At 36.4% G+C, this 16,576-nt stretch overlaps 1 protein-coding gene and 1 long non-coding RNA gene across 4 annotated transcripts in view; one reads left to right on the top strand and one right to left on the bottom strand.

Moving 5' to 3' along the window:
- The window catches only part of LOC124151894 (homeobox protein Hox-D10-like), a 127,450-nt gene that overhangs the window by 52,955 nt on the left and 57,919 nt on the right, over positions 1-16,576 (top strand). Inside the window, exon 1 of one of the 2 annotated variants that reach the window (XM_046524601.2) lies at positions 16,025-16,162. The exons of the other annotated variant lie outside the window; for it this stretch is intronic. The gene's annotated coding sequence lies outside the window, so the exon portion shown is untranslated. Of the gene's footprint in view, positions 1-16,024; positions 16,163-16,576 lie in introns of those variants that run through there. 2 annotated transcript variants of the gene reach the window in all.
- LOC124151944 lies at positions 510-15,830 on the bottom strand. 2 transcript variants are annotated; one of them, XR_007218076.1, is made up of 2 exons: positions 15,709-15,830; positions 510-3,610 (listed from the first exon to the last, which is right to left on the bottom strand). It is a non-coding gene; the product is annotated as an uncharacterized LOC124151944 (long non-coding RNA). The 2 variants fall into 2 exon arrangements; XR_007218077.1 differs by having other exon boundaries at positions 15,632-15,736.

Here is a 16,576-nt window from a genome sequence, read left to right as displayed (position 1 = left end):
ATTGTTTCCTGAACATCTCTAAAACCAACCTTTTCGGCACATTTCGACACGTCGAAATGTAAAAGATCTCGTTCTCATTCATATGCACATATCTGCCAACTCACATATTAACGATTCTCAACACCTAAAAGGTTCTTGAATTGTGTAGATTCTATTGGTCGATGTTAACACGTGGTAATTCGGAATTTGCAAGCATTGACAATATTAGTTTGACTGACTTGCACCTATTTCACTGTTCTTAAGATATTTAAATCACAGACATGCTATTTCTTATAATCGACATACGAGATATAACGACTAAACACTGAAAGCGGAGTAACGTTGAAATCATTGAACACAATTATGCAGAGTACTGGAACTGATTGAAAAACGTCGTTCTCAGTTGTTCAAACCGTCCTTCTTTAGTATCTGTTATTGAGATCGATTTGTCCCTTTGATCTTTTGCTATCCAATCAAGCGGTTAAGTGTAAGGCGATAAGGGCATATCTCTGCATTGAAATAATATAATATGTGTGGCCTGCGCATGTGCAGTAACTGTTTATTCATGATAACATCTATGACCCCGCAATGTACCAGCTCGGAGTATTATCAAACTATCATAATATATTTCAAAATCTGATAACTCTCATAACCGCGTTGTCACATGGCACAAAAATCAATATTTGTCACATAATACAATAATTATTTTTGCTGAAATTATAACAACATGCTTTGCGTCGAATTAAACTACACACCGAGTGATGATTCAACCCCACAATTTGTCACATTGAGTAAAGAAATCACACCTCGTATGTGCACATGCAACATCTGTAATGGTGTAAACGGAGATCTCATAAAGATATTATAACAATTACATAACGTTTCCAAACATTAATTAGCTTCGTAAACAGCCTGTAAAAGAAGAATTATCTAATTATATATCTTTGTATCACATCGTAATTTTTATATACATTTATTATAGAGATGTTTAAGTATTGAACATTGTAATGAGTTTGATTTGTGAAATATGTTAACTTGCATTAAGAACACTAGTCTGTCTTACAGACCCTGATACATTTATATCAACTACAGCCCATGCAAGTCTATAATGTTTGGCAAGTCTAGATTACTGCAGTATCTGAAAATGAAGAGTCACTGGGCTCCCTTTTACTATATTTTTATTAAGATAACTGAACAACTGTTTTTTTCTGTACGATATGTTCATTTCAGAGACTATATGTTAGTCTATAAGAACACCTACAAAAAGTATTACAAACATAATGTTCTTTTCATGTACACCCTGTGTATAATCATGTAAATTATATCAATATAATCGACGCCGATTTGAATAACTGTGAGTTTGCTACTTCCAGCTATGCTTCTCAAAGTTTCTCTCCACTGAGACAATTACTTTTATTGGCTGTACTTCTCATAAAGCTGACTTTAAAGTGTATCAAAACGTCGCGTGGAATGACCGCAAATGTCCCGTGGAATAGACCCCCGTAAAAGAGAAATATACTGCAACAATAAACCCATACCTGAAAACATCTACATCTGCTACTGGGGGCGGACCAATATTTTGCCTGCTTCGGCAGTTCATATGTGATTGATTTTAACGATTCTTTAAACCATTTCCATGTTGGAAATGCTTGGTTCCCACCAGGTCTCACCTTGACTCCTTACTTGGTATTCCCTGACCTTTATTAGCTTGTAGAAAATTCAGAAGCCTTGGTTCATAAAATCGACTTCCCTCTGCTTCCCAGTTGGGTCAAGTTTATGACTTAGTTCACTATCCAAGCCTATTATCTTTATGCCCATAGGAATGGCTTTGTTCCGCGGGACAGCCGTTCCACAATTTGTAAATCAATTCAAGATTTATTACGTGTCATGGTTGACAACAATACCAGTTTTGTTGGATATGACAGTTGTATGTAGAATTGTTAACTTAAACTGAAATATGTGAAATTACAGTTTTCTTTGAGGCTTTTGTATTGGATTTTGAAATTGACGATTCAGTAATTTCTCTATTTGCTTTTATATACGTTCACAAATTGATATTTTTTGTTATAAGTATTATAATTTCTACAATTCATTTTGTAATGTACTTTGATATATAACCAGCTGTGAGAAACCTCCTTTGTAGTGTTTGTGAATTGCGTAACACAGTTGTATATCTTATTTATGGTTCATATTTGAACAAATGAATATTTCAACTGGAAATTATATACACGAGGAATCTTTGTTACGTGCGCTGTGGCAGGTATACGTGTATAATTACATCAAGTTCGATATAATTTGCACATTTTAATCTTTTTTTTCTGAGATCTGAGGTGTGTTCCCATAGTTTAACACAGACGTACAGCCGTAGCGCTAAGATAGCTTTCTGGAACGGGGGCCATGTCAGTTTGGAATAAAACGATAGTCAATATACACTTTCAAATCCATTCCCAACTTAATGATCCGTTCAAGAAAACGCCAATAATTTGGTCCTCACCACAGTGAGAAGGATATGTATATATGTGCATTTAATCCGTTTCCCGAATTAACTGCAACATAACTAGAATCTATTCCTGGAAAGATGACCCCTCTCTATAAAAATATCTGTTCCTGTGACAATGACGTGATGTTTGATGACAAAGAGTTTAATTCGTACACATTTGGTTTTGTGTAGCAGATTATTGTTAGGTATATATATATATATATATGGTAAGGTCTGCATCGATGTGTGTCTGAATGAACCGCTACCGTCTCATTTTGTCAAGTCAGTTATGATGATAATATGTCTTCACGTGTCCTCTCTTCACATTTCACCATATATATTCCTAAAGAAACCCGTTTCATTGCATGTACATGTATACACATGCGTTTCATCTCACAAACCTATTCATAACTCTTACATTCTTTGGAGACGAATAGACATGCCCTCGTTGCTATGCTCCTTAAACCCCTACTCGCTCCTCTACATCTAACACTATAAACATACCGACATTACGTCACGCGACCATCTGTTTGATCAATATATGTTGGTGTATGTATTGTTGTAATCGATTTGGTCTTGAATCAGCATTGTCGTAATAAAATATGTAGTAAGAAAACGTTTGATCTCCAAACGTCATTTCCGACAAATACAGGAAACTAGTACTGTCAGTATACGTAGCTACTAGTATATTATTTTCTTATATACAACGACAGGTCAGTAAATGAATTGCCAAGTTGGTCTAGCGAGTTCTGGCTATTCAATTTACTTGTCTCTTCGTAATTTAGCACTGACTGTTCACAGTATCTTTTGCAAGGCAAGCCAGACATCGATGTTGCTTTGTCAGTCCAACCGTTCAAAAGGCCGTCCAGTGGCCAGTCTACTCTCTGCAGGCCAGTGGTCATTACTCATCTCGTCTTCGGCCCTCCGGCCACGGTTTTGTGGTCAAAGGGTCTCGTTTACATTCTGGCAGACCACAGCCGAAGCAAGATCTCATCATATTATTACGCCTCGTCTGTCATATTTCATCCTCTCCTTGGCAAATGATGGGATGGAGGGAAATCCATGGCACCAGAAAGGCTAGCCAGTTTCTCGGACACGCCACGGCAAGCGTTGCCCGTCTCGATCTCAGTTCTCTTTTATTGGACCTGTTTCCTGAAACGAAACAAGAGTGCATGACTCGTTTGCTCTTAAGTGCCATAAAATCGTTCGAATATTTTATCGAAAAAAATGTTCATTTTTCAAGTAACACGTTCACATACCATCAGGGCCAACTGACCAAGTGACGTATATAAAATGGATGCATTTCCAACCAAACCAGAATCATAGATTTTAATTAAATGTGTCACTATTGATCATTGCATTTGAAGTAGTAGCAGTTTTCTTTTCAAATTATAGGGGCGTGTTAAAGTGAAATTGAGTGTTAGGATATTGCAATCACAAATTTCAGCCTAATTCATGCTTACTGTCATTTGATTAGGTTTAACGATGAAACATTCGCTGAGAGCATGGTCGGGGGTCTTTTCTTTGTTCACTCTTGCAAACATAACACGCTGTTTAAGTTATGGGGGTAAAAAGAGTTTACGTTAAATCTAACAGACCCAACATATTTTCAAACATTTAGATGAAACGGCATACGGGTACATTGAACGTGTCACATATTTCTATATGAAAATCACACAACAACACCATTGTATTTCTTGTCATTTTCTGCTTCGGTATGTTAACAAAAGCTACTAAACGATTTTGATGTGAAACCTATATTAAGTGTAATATTTACATTTGTCTGTGTTTTGTTTTTGTAAAAGAAACAAACACCCAAAGCCACTGACAGTTAGCCGTAACAGAACATATGGGGAACCACCGTTCTTATATGGGTTCGGTCTTGTGTTTTTATATTCTGACTCCGTGCTCCTTCAGTAGTAAACTCTGAATATGCTTCTGATAGTAAGTAGATCTTTGACACGAGACATAACAAGGTCTCATTTACAGTATGTGTGCAATGTCTCACCAGAGACAATACGGCTGATAAAGTCAACCAGCCTTATAGTCTGAAGGAGTAATATAAATAAGTCCGTGGATACAAATACACTTTTATGAATCTGGATGCACCGCAGGCTTAAGTCAATCATTCAGATAAGCCTCCGATGATAATTCAGATAAAATATGAATATTGAACATAGCAAATCACTTGTTGCCCAGAGACAATAACGTGTACATCAGAATGATTTCTTCTATTTTGATGGTTGTATTTTAGTATCATATTAATGAAAGGACTTGTTTCCCAAAGTGCTGAGATTATGTCAAGAGGATTGTTGACATGGTTTGAATGGTTTGTTTTTTATTTTCATTTTGAATGCACGAGTTACCCAAGACAAAAGTATCCTTCGTGTATTTGTATATTGGTATATATGGTATTGAGTTAAGACACGCAAGCTGACTGGATCCTATATATCGTTAAAATTGAACACAGTCGATTATGTATGTCAGTGTATACGCATCTTCTATAGGAATCGGTTTGCAGTATGTCAGTAATATACTACATTTGCAATTTACAGACATAATAGTTTACCTAGGAATAGCTGTAACAGAGATGTAACAGTACTACTGACAGATAAACACTGAAAATCTGCCGAAAGGAACTTTGAAATGATAACAGAATGATAACATTTTCTAACAAATAACAACAAATTCTAAACGTTTTGTGTGTATGTGTTGGTTTTGCAAAACACTTTCCCTGCAGCATGCACTATTTTATTTCTATTAACCAAAGTATGGTTTCTAAAGAAACCTGCTCATCAAATATAGCAATCGTCATGTCAATTTATACACCCACAGTCATACACGATGCTGCACATTCATATGTTCTGTAAGGTTTCATATAAAGCCAAATCACTTAAGTTGTATATTGCTTCTTCGGTTGCGTAGTTCCACGATAAATTCTTGAATATACAGTGTCGATAGAAATCTGTATTGACTATTAGGTCATTGACCTTTCCAGGTGTGGAGCCTCTGGGGCACTGTGCACAACTTCACATACTTATTATGTTTAAAAAAAAAATCATTAATACAAAGTCTTTATCAAATATGATTCTAGTTTCCGTGATGGCTGTATCATTTGTTTTTAAAATGAAATGACTTGTGATCTGAAGATAGGAAACATACATCATAAAGATTGGCACACACGGGGGCGTTGTTGCTTTCATGTTTTATTATCATTGCAACACCTGCACCTCTTAAGTTATGTTGAAAACTTTTAAAAATTTGCCATGAAAAAGTAATATAATTGTGGAGAAAATGATTACCCCTTTCTAAGTTATGACTATGAAGAATGAAAACTATTTCTTGAGAAAAAGACACAAACACATTGACATGTGTCGATGTGGATACACAGTCGTAATTATTTGGAGCCGTTTGTGGTCATTAGATCTCATTTCTGAAGTCTTGTTTGGCATTCATAATATAATACACCAATAGACCCGGCTGGGTATTGTTTGTTGGATGTGAATCTTTATAGAGTGGAACAACCTACCAAGCATTGCATAGACTTGCAGTCAAATAAAACCACTTAATGAATTAGCTCCAACCGCTCTATATACTTGCACCAGCCGTTAACCATTTCGTACAGCGGAACATCAATTGCCTAGCACTTAATAGAGTTGGGACACCGCTCCATAGATTGCTACAACTGCTACCCACTCCAAATAGCTGGGCCCAAGCTCCGACCCACTGCTAACCAATTCAAAGAATAGGGCCCAACTGGTTAACGACCCCATGTACAGGCACTCACAATTCTACCCACATCAAAAATTGGGACCAAGCCCTAAACTCCATGGAGTCGAGTCCGAACTGCTAACCAATTAAATGGATGTGGCCCAAATAGTTAACCAGAACATGGAGTGGAACTCCTGATGGTACCTACATAGAGTTGGGCCCAAGCCCCAAACAAGCTTCATGGAGCCCAAACTGCTAACCAATTCAAAGAATGGCGCTCAAACTACAAACCACTTCACAGAGCGGGTAATAATAAGCTTACTACTTTGTGGAGCGTTGGCTAGACTAGCAAACAACTCAGAAGAGTGCCTCGTTATATTGTGTTACCACTGAACGTGTGGCGATGATCCGATGCGAACGTGTTCGACTTCTGAATGAGTCGGTCACAAGAGAAAGGGTTAACACGCGTGCCACAAGTCACGAAGAATCATGAACCGTAATTTGTACCACATTCATTGCATTTCTGTGGTAGTAGCCTGTGGGTTAACACTTTAATTCGTTGCACTGAAGACCTAGAGTCCTCACACGTGTACAACAATTTCCTTATCATGGGATCGAATCCACATTCGCCCTGATTATTTATCAATACGTGTCAGCATATTACCGTTGTTTGTTGGTTTCACCAAATTTGTAAACGTCAAAGAACTGCCTCACTTCGGGCTTCCCTCCCACATGTAGCCGACGGGCCGTGATGTAATTGAAATAGTTTTCAAAGCGGCGTTAAACCCAATTCACTCACTCACTCTTGATGTCTCCATTTTGATATTGTCAGCACAGTGCTTAAAGATCTCATCCCAACACACACAAATTGCATGCAAAATCAATTACCCGGAGAGCAGTGTTAAACGTGGAGGTTCAAACCTCGTGCAGAGACATTGATATTAACAGTTTAATGTTTGTCTCGACATAAACATTGTTTACATGTTGTTGTTTGCGTTGGGTAAATGCGGGTAAGGTAGCCAGTATCCAACAGTCTTTATGTGGAATACAGTCTTATGAAAAACGCATAAATGTCAAAGACGTTGTTATTTTTCTTGTAAACGTCAGTTTCGGTCATAAGACAGGTCAGTCGTTTGTCCAATTGCAAATTCAAATTTGTATGAACTTCATGTAACCTTGTTGAGAATCCGGGCACGAATATGTCCTCAGCAACCTTTGATTGTGGTAACTTAACAGATCTGGAGGTCCGACCCGGTGACATGGTTGATAGCGTGTCAACGTACCCTTACTTACTCATAACATCAATCTCTGGTTTGTCTGGTCCAGACCTTATTATTAACTTGCCGCCGTTAAGTAGCTGTAGTGTTGGGACGCTAAGGAACAAACAACACCATTTGGACTTCACATAAAATATGTAAAAACAATAAAGTAGTTATTTTCTTTATTATCATCCTTGGTCAAATGTCTGATATGTACAAATGTGTGTGGATAGTTTTGGATATATATACATTTCATATTTTATAATTTATATAGATTTATTTTATTTTATGTGTACAATGTAGAAAGTTATTTGATATACAGTAAATAGTTGTATACCTTGAGCTTTGTAAGAGGAATACCTGTTGGCTGTACCTTTACACTCTAAATGTGTTGCGATGTTCGTGGGTTGAGGTGGGTAGGGTGCAGTGGGAGGTTGTATGGGTGGGATATTTTATCGAAAAACATAATTTGTCTCCAAGAATTCTTGAAAATCATCATTTTGCTTCAGACTGTTGAGAAAAGGAATTTCCTGCCGTAATAATTACATTATGGGAAGCTTGATTTCTTTTCTTGTATTCATGCTCACAGGCTTAAATAAAAACTTATCTGGTTCTGTAGCTGTAAATATCTAATCTCGATACAATCCCCCCCAAAAAAAACAACAACAAACAAACAAACAAACAAACAAACAAAAACACACACACACACTACACACACGAGAAGTAACTCCCATCTAATTCAAGAAGAGGTGCAGGTGACACATGTACGGCAATTTGCCTTGTAGACTTGCGGCCCTAATCTCATGTAGTCTGATTACGATTTTGGTTGCCAAAAGTGCTTCATCAAAGTGTTGAGGACCTGTATCATTTCGGGCTGTCCTCTCAATTAAGGTTACAAGCCGAATGCCGTCATAGCGTTAAACCCAACTCACTCACTCAAGCTTGATGTCCACATTAGGATCTATCAATATGTTGTTGTTTGCGTGAGGAAAATGCTAATAAGAAAGCTGTTCAGTCAAATGCAAGCAACGGAGCTACTGTGGTGGAAACTGCATTTGATTCCAATATAAATTCAGAAGTATCAAATTAGAAATATATGTTTCGTCATTTAAAACATGCTGGTTATTTTCTAATTAAACCCAACATTGCTTCCTAATGGTGAAAGTGGCTACCCTTTGGTAGTATAGATTCAGAAAATTGATACATGACCAGGATCTGACATTAGACAGACCATGGCACATGGGACAGTACATCGCTCACTCTGCCCTGTGAATTTAACACACTGCGTTGTAGGAAACACTTTTGACCGTAATTAGATATTATTGATTAGCCAGGGCATGGCGGAAGAAAACCCTGCATTACAAGATTCTCACTAACCATGTGGAGAATAGTTAGCAATACGAATATTATGCATTGCTGCTTTTGGATGATGTCCTCGTGTGATTCTACGTGGGATTTACACATGTAATATTTATTATTCTGTTAATGCTTTGTTAAGTTTCGTTTAAACTGGTTTTTATGCTTCACTGTCTGAGAATGGTCTCATGGTTCATACTCAATGACTCTCGTGTGTATGTGCAAATACAACTTAGCAGTAACGAAATTACTTTTTATAATAGTCCATTAGGAAAATTAGTGAGGTGGCGTGTTGTTCATTTTGCAAAGGATTATAGACTCATTTTGAACAATTTTAAATCCTTGATGCTTCGGAATTAGGAAAATCACCTCTCATTTGCTGACTCACATATGACATATGTATTAAAGATACTCAGGCTTAAGTGTTGTCATTGTTTCTGTCACTGATTTCAGTTTCATTTTGATTATATAAACTCTCTCCCTATTGATACCATTAACTGAATCACACGTTGACAATACAACTGACATATGTGCAAATGCTTATGTGTCGGCGAGATTGGGAGCACAGTGTTATGTTGCGTATCTATTTTCCCCAAGAAACAAATCTCTTCAATTGTGTATAAAATGTTTTTATGTTTTCTTACGGTTAAATTACTCCTCTTTAGTTGCTTTAAATCACTGAAATTCAACTCTGCCATTATATCACATATTTCCCTATTCAAAACGTCCAAAAACCATTCTTGCAGTGTTTATGGTATCCTTGGGTCTTAAAAACGAATATGAATGTCGACGATGCGCTGCTTGTGAGGTTTACTGTTTAAATTCATACATATCTAATTGAGGTGATTTCGTTCAAACACATTATAATATGTCATGATCATAATAGGACTTGACATGTATCAGTGGAATGAGGTATAACATGCCTGAACGTACGGTAAATTGAATGAAACCGGTATATACAAATACAGAGACACATAAGGTTACCAATGGCCAACCATCATGTATGTTTAAGTGCCGTGTAGTTATAGAATGTTTGTTTCTCTAACACATGTACACCACACACGAGTGTATCAATTAGATGATTTTATAACACGTGTTCAAATTTCCTTAACATGATCATGTTAAAACACATCTGCTTTGGATCAGTATCCCATTGTCATACACAGTGATTTCAGTGTGCCCGTCCCTTCACAGATTTCATATGACAATATCATGTGAATACATATCTCTCAGGATGTTCAATGTCAGATTGTGCTGACCTTAGCGCTTACACAATCCTCGTGGTACATGCGTATACCTGTTAGAAAATTGATCGCCATGCATTGTTTCAATAATAGTCTTTTGTCCTAATTTAGCCTAAGGCACAGTGGTACTGATGCGTAACGTGTATCTGGTGCCATGGCAGAATGCATAGGCCTTGATTGGTAGAGCGTCCTTGAGGATTTGTTCTGTGTGATCTATGTTACGGTTTCTAGACTTCCTTTGGTCTGCTTTTAGCAAATTTTCTTTTATCTTCGGGGTCTACTGCAGACGTGATTGGTTTCATATCGAATATGTGACCATTTTTGTATCATGTAAAACAATATGCCAAAACATTAATATGATTCGAGGTACATGTGAAAGTTAACGAAACGTGTTGTACAAAAACACAGAATATAAGGTCAATTAACATAATAGTTATTAAGAACACCAAACAATTTAAAACATTGACAGTGAAGATTTACTTTAACCTTGATATCTTCCATAAGTCCAATTACTGGCTAGATGGTACTAAGTTCATAGTGAACGCAACATTGATAACAGCTGCATTTCCAGGAACTGAATGAATGTGTATTTTATCAACGTTTATGTCATGTGGAGATGTTTCATATTTTCCGGCTAGTTTCATGGCTATAAGTAGAATTCATAATGATTGATCATCAGACCTATAATTCCTAGTCACTGCTATCCTGGTATCGCTTCCTTGGGCAAACGTCATGAATGGTTTGCACATGGATAGATATTAGCTGATGCAATCTGATCAATTACCTTGCGATAGGGGTCGTTGCCAGTATGCGCAATTCTTACTTATCATAGTGAGTACATTGGTGTAAGATTTGACCGGGTATTCTTCGTGTATTTAACGGATTAAAATTATGATTACAAAAACAAACGTTTGACAGCTGTGTAGAAATATTCGTTCAGAAAAAAATGAATATACGTATTTCTCTGGAGAATACAGCTGAGGGAAATGCTTCCGAAAAACAGTGGCCAGCTGTGCAGCAGATATAGCAGCTGTTTCATAGCAATACTCGAACTATGTGTTGGGCAAACTTGTCATGCATGTGATGATTGTAAAACTCAATTGTATTTCGTCCTCAGTACGTCCATTACAATTATCGAACATTTGGGACCATACTGTAAGCATGAGGTTACTAAAACATCCGTTCCGAGTTCCTTTATATAGTCGTGGATATGTATTTGTAAATAACTGAAGAAATGGTTGACGCGAGTTTACAATTAGTTGTCATAAAATTCGCCAGTAAAAATAAACCATGTTTCCATTTGCTTTTTACAATGTTGTGTTTGGATAGTTATGTTAAATAAGCACAACAACGAAAGCAAAGTATGTAATAAGCAAAATGTTCACATTTAGATAACCATGACACGTTATTATGAATGCACACCAACTGCACAAATATATGAGGCTAGGATTTCAATCAATGACGATGCATGAATGACTCTTAATGTCATTCTACAAATGATGAAATACTCGTACTTCCTTGTAGTAATTCATTCTGAAGAGTATTTCAGACAAGCAATTTGCACAGTGCCTTATTTCTATAAACATGCCTTGAGTAGTATACCTGTCGGAGCTCAGCCAGATACCATCCAGACGTGCCCCCATAATAAACAGATCTAGGAAGGATATTTAACCTGGTCCTTCATTTTGATAGCAAGCTTCAAGCGAACCTGCAATTTAAAAGCTTGGTTCTTAAACTGTGCGCATGCCCGTGTGGTCTTAAAAGATGACATGGTGTGTGAACTGAACCGGATAAACGCATAATTGCATGCTTTAAATGATACCACAACATTATTGTATTTGTCGGTGTTTCATCTGCACTGTGACACCTAATTTCGGTGAGTAATCCACAATGGTGTTATAGGTATGGATTCTTGGTACACTTAATATATTCTTTACTTCAATGAAGGTAACTTTTTTAAAACGAAGTGGGCAAATTACTTTATTAATCTTCATCATGATTAATTTGGATGTATACATGATGATTGTCATTTAGTGTTCGCGATATATGTTAATGTTAATAATTGAGAAAGCTGTACATGATGTGACACATGTTTAAGAATAGTTGAATCTGTTTTAATCATTGTAAAGATTAAAGTATAAAGGAACTGAAAAAGGTTGAGAAATGATGGTCATGGGTAAGCATTTAGAATGTCACTTTATGATATTATAGGCCTATTCAATCCCACCGTACCCTTTACGCCAACCAGTCCCCACCCCAATAAAGCTACACGACCCAAGGGACACCTATCTATTCGACCTATTGTGGGTTATTGATTCGCGTGCATATTTCTAAATGATCACTTCGTAACATATAACTGTAAGCTTTAATCAATACATTTCCCACCTTTCCTGCAATAAACCTAGTTACCATCTGGTGGTAAGTATTGTTGTGTTTCTTGAGTTGTATGCGATGAAATCATGCGGAAGTGCGACAGATCTCACGATGGCTGAGATGCGCGTTGAGGTATGTGATGGGGATGCGTATCCAATAGCTGCAGTTTTAATTGTTCACCTGACTAATCTCCAAACCATACCTCCATCAACTTAAAATGACACAAATACTTATAAAGAAACTATATTTGCAATTAATAAGGTGTTTCATGAAAAAGTATTTCACAAATGTTTGAGTTACATTTTAACTATTTTAACCCAAAATGTCATCGTAGATGATTATGATTTAACATTATTATAAATTACCAATTCTGTATTGCCACATGCATTAGCAAATTTATTTGTGTAAGTGTATGTAATGGTTGGTGATCATTGAAATATTATAAAGTCTTACTTTGTTATGGGTCACAGCTAGTTTATATTTTTAGTTGTGCAATGCGATTTGTTGCAGATCTTGTCATGTCGGAAATGTTCATTCATTAAAAATCTTCAAATTACCTGTGCTAGCGTTGTTAATAAATAAGCACGACAATGAGACAACCGTCTTTCAGAAGGCAAATCCAAAATTCTACAAGACCAAGCCAGCTATCGTATTAATACAAGTGCGACAATTTTGACGTGGAAGCTAATATGCTACAAAAATAGTACAATTCCTGACTGTAAATACATCTCATTGTTTACACATAACTAATATTTTTGACAGACAAGTCCTGTAATTAATAACATAGACTTCCCTGCACAAGCATTCATGGTTGCCATAATGCAAAACGGTAATTACATTCGTTGACAAAAAGCGATATATTTCATGTGTAGTGCTTCAGTGGACAAATATGAGAACACATGTACATGAACTAAATAGACAAATGTTAGGTTGTACCTCGAGCAGAAACAGAGGTGTGATATTAGAATAAATAGTAACGATGATGAAACAGTTTATTCATTAATATACCGGTAACAAAGCTATGACTAATCTTGCGATTCATTTGAGAGAAATCGCGAACATCCTTTTTCCTAACATGCAAATTGAAATAGTATTTTTTAAAATAATTCTGACCATATTTCTGAAGTCATAATACATAACTATATCTATTAATATTCAAAAATACTATTTTTGCCACATTAAATCAAATTACGTGCCACCTGGTTTGTAACTTTGTGTGATATTTATTTCGTTTCCAGTACATTGTGATTATGTAATATTGTGCGAATTTCAACCCTTCTGCAGATATTTAATTTAACAGCTTAAACAATAAAAATTTACTTGAATCATTTTGGAGAAAATGAAATATTTACACGTGCAAGTATAGCTTCGATTGTTCCAACAGTACATTTTCCCACATTTCGACTTCTTCTGATTCCTTGAGTACTGATTTGAAAGTGAAATCAATACTGTGAGTATCTACATATATGCGCTTCGCCTTTCTGTAGCTAATTGTGATTAACAAATCCTTCTTTGATATGTCCGATTTTAAGGTAAAACATCCCAACATACCATTTGTGGAGCACTGTTTTCCCGCATTAAATATTTGAATTTCTTATACGCTTAGCTTGTTTATAATTAAATTTATTTTAATTACATACGTAACGTGTGTAAATATGTATTAACCAAACGTCCATTCTACTTAAGATTACGAATTTAAAACAGTTTTTGTTCAATTGGAGGTAGAGTTAGTGGAGAGATAGAATTTTAATCCTTAAAAAACGAATTTCCATCTGAGTCTTAATTTGATAAAAGATTTCTGATTTGTATTATTTGTGATGACAAGTCGTGAAAATTTAAAAGACAGTCGTGATATTAATTTGACATATTGACAATAACTTTACTCCAGATCACTCAGGAAATCTAATTAACCGACAACATTTTCCCTCCACCTGACATGCAATGCTAACTAGATTTCTTCCTCCGGTAATCCCATGCTAAATAAGACAAATAGAAGTTCAAATTGACAGATGGACGCTTGGAATTGGAATTGTTAAAATGGCACTGGAAATAATATGAAATGCACACAAACTGTAAACTTTCATAATTCAATAACTGTATCAGTGGAATAAACACTTTTGAGTTGTAAATCAAGGGAAATATAAGTTCTCTTAGAATAACATTTCTCACAAATTCTGTTAAAACTACAGTTAAGTTAGATTAGCAAGTTTTACAGAAAGCCTTATTTTGAAATGGAATATATAATATTAAACTATTGCGCAGTTAATTCAATTGATCGCCGCTTCCCCTATGCCGTCACAATCTTGAATGATAATTATGTTTCTCCATCTTCAAGCTCTATATTTAAATTTCATTCAATCAGCATTAAACCTTGATTTGGTCTTAATTGATTGCCACAGAGAAAATGTCAAAATTATACATTTTCCGTCTTCTTCACCATTCAAATTTTATCTACACATTAGTTATCGTTTAAAAAATGCATACAACATACAATCAATTGGCACTAAGGGAATAAATATATAATCATCTATGAACGCTTTATTCATAAAAATAGTTTATACTTCACAAAGAAGTGAACAGCGTTAAAGCTATGTGACAAAAGCGTTAACATATTTAATTATCATCCACGTGCTTCACAGAACAAGTTATCAAATATATCGGATTTATCGGAAAATTAAGGTCATTTCATAAGCGCCAAACTGTGTAGGGATCATATATGTGTATTTTGTACGCATATTTTTAAGGGGATGCAATTGGATATGTGAAACACTTAAACAATTAGCATCTCTTTAAGATAACAAAGCATTATAAAGAAATGGTAATTTCCATATTCTATGAAATCCAGAGTAGTTCGACCTGATAATTACTTACCTGCGTGTCTCCATATATTGCACAGATGATACAAACTCTCTTATTTTATCTCAAAATCAAACAATTTCCCCACGCTTGCCTAGAGAATGTACACAAAATGACAGGAAAGCGAGGAGAGGGGGCCTAGTCTGTTTTTAGTTCCGCAAGCTAGGCTTCAACACTGCGCTCTATCATTTAGGATGGGTGGTGTGTTTTGTACCCTAGGTTGAGTTGAAATATGATACAGGCACCGTTGACTTAAATCGCATTGTAAAATGAGAAACTGTGGAAAACAAGCACAACAAAAAGTGAGGTATTTTGTCAGAAGATTTAAGGATCTATATTGTATTGCGGAGGCATCTGTCGTGATTGAGATTCACCTGCGGACTAGTTTCTAGGAGAGATGGACCGTCTGATAGAGAATTCGGCACGGCGGTGTTATTGTTTGTGAATATACCTCCATGTTTCGTAGAATTGTCTCCCGCGCTAGTCTTGTCTATGTAAATCCTTTACCCCCGACGTTGTCCCTCAACGCTATGAATCACGTACGCCGTAAATCAGTCTTTCTAAACCGCTGACCACTGTTTGAGAAAAGACCGTTGTCATCCCGCATCGCGACTCCATCTTTCTCTCTATCCCCCACTGTCTTCCATCCTAATTCAAAGACGTTGTCAAAAACGCATTGCGCCGAGGGGAAGCCATTTTGTTGATGTTATTATCTCAGGAGCTTGGTGGGCGTGTCGCAACCGTAAACTCCACCCCTTCTGACCTATGTTCGGCTCTGCTACAACCAGGGGTTTGAGACCGCTGTTCGCTTAGACCGTTTGATCTAGTAACCGAGGAAAGTGGGTAACTTCGCTCACTACAACACAAGAAACTACAACTAGAGGATTCACTTTTTACTTTGGCCGGTAAGTGGTGACGATTTTCACAATGTCAAGACGATTAATTGCTTTGTCTTTGCGCCGTGTCGCTTAACTCCGCTTCACTGTTATGCTTCGATTTTTGACATTCATATTCCGAAGCCAGTTTATGGAAGGTTTTATGTGTCGTTTATGTACGCTTTTCGACAATTCCGGGGCTATACGTCCCGCTCCGAGGAATTTCATTGCACCCTCAGTAACTACACACTCCTGTTAAAGGCCCGTCTCGTGTGATAGCGCTAGCAACGTTTATATTCACCAAGTACTTAATAATTTTAAACATCTTTTCATGCTAATTTTAATTTTGCGATAATTCTGTGTTAGTGTTTTATTACTTATCTTTGGTATTCAGCTAGTGAGCTCGAAGCAGTGTTAATACTTTATATTATCTTTATAATTTGT

This window comes from Haliotis rufescens, unplaced genomic scaffold (assembly GCF_023055435.1).
Source record: "Haliotis rufescens isolate VD_foot unplaced genomic scaffold, xgHalRufe1.0.p SCAF_4, whole genome shotgun sequence".
NCBI classification, from domain to species: Eukaryota; Metazoa; Mollusca; class Gastropoda; order Lepetellida; family Haliotidae; genus Haliotis; species Haliotis rufescens.
Note: the sequence above shows the minus strand (reverse complement) of the source record. Positions and strands in the feature narration are given on the sequence as shown.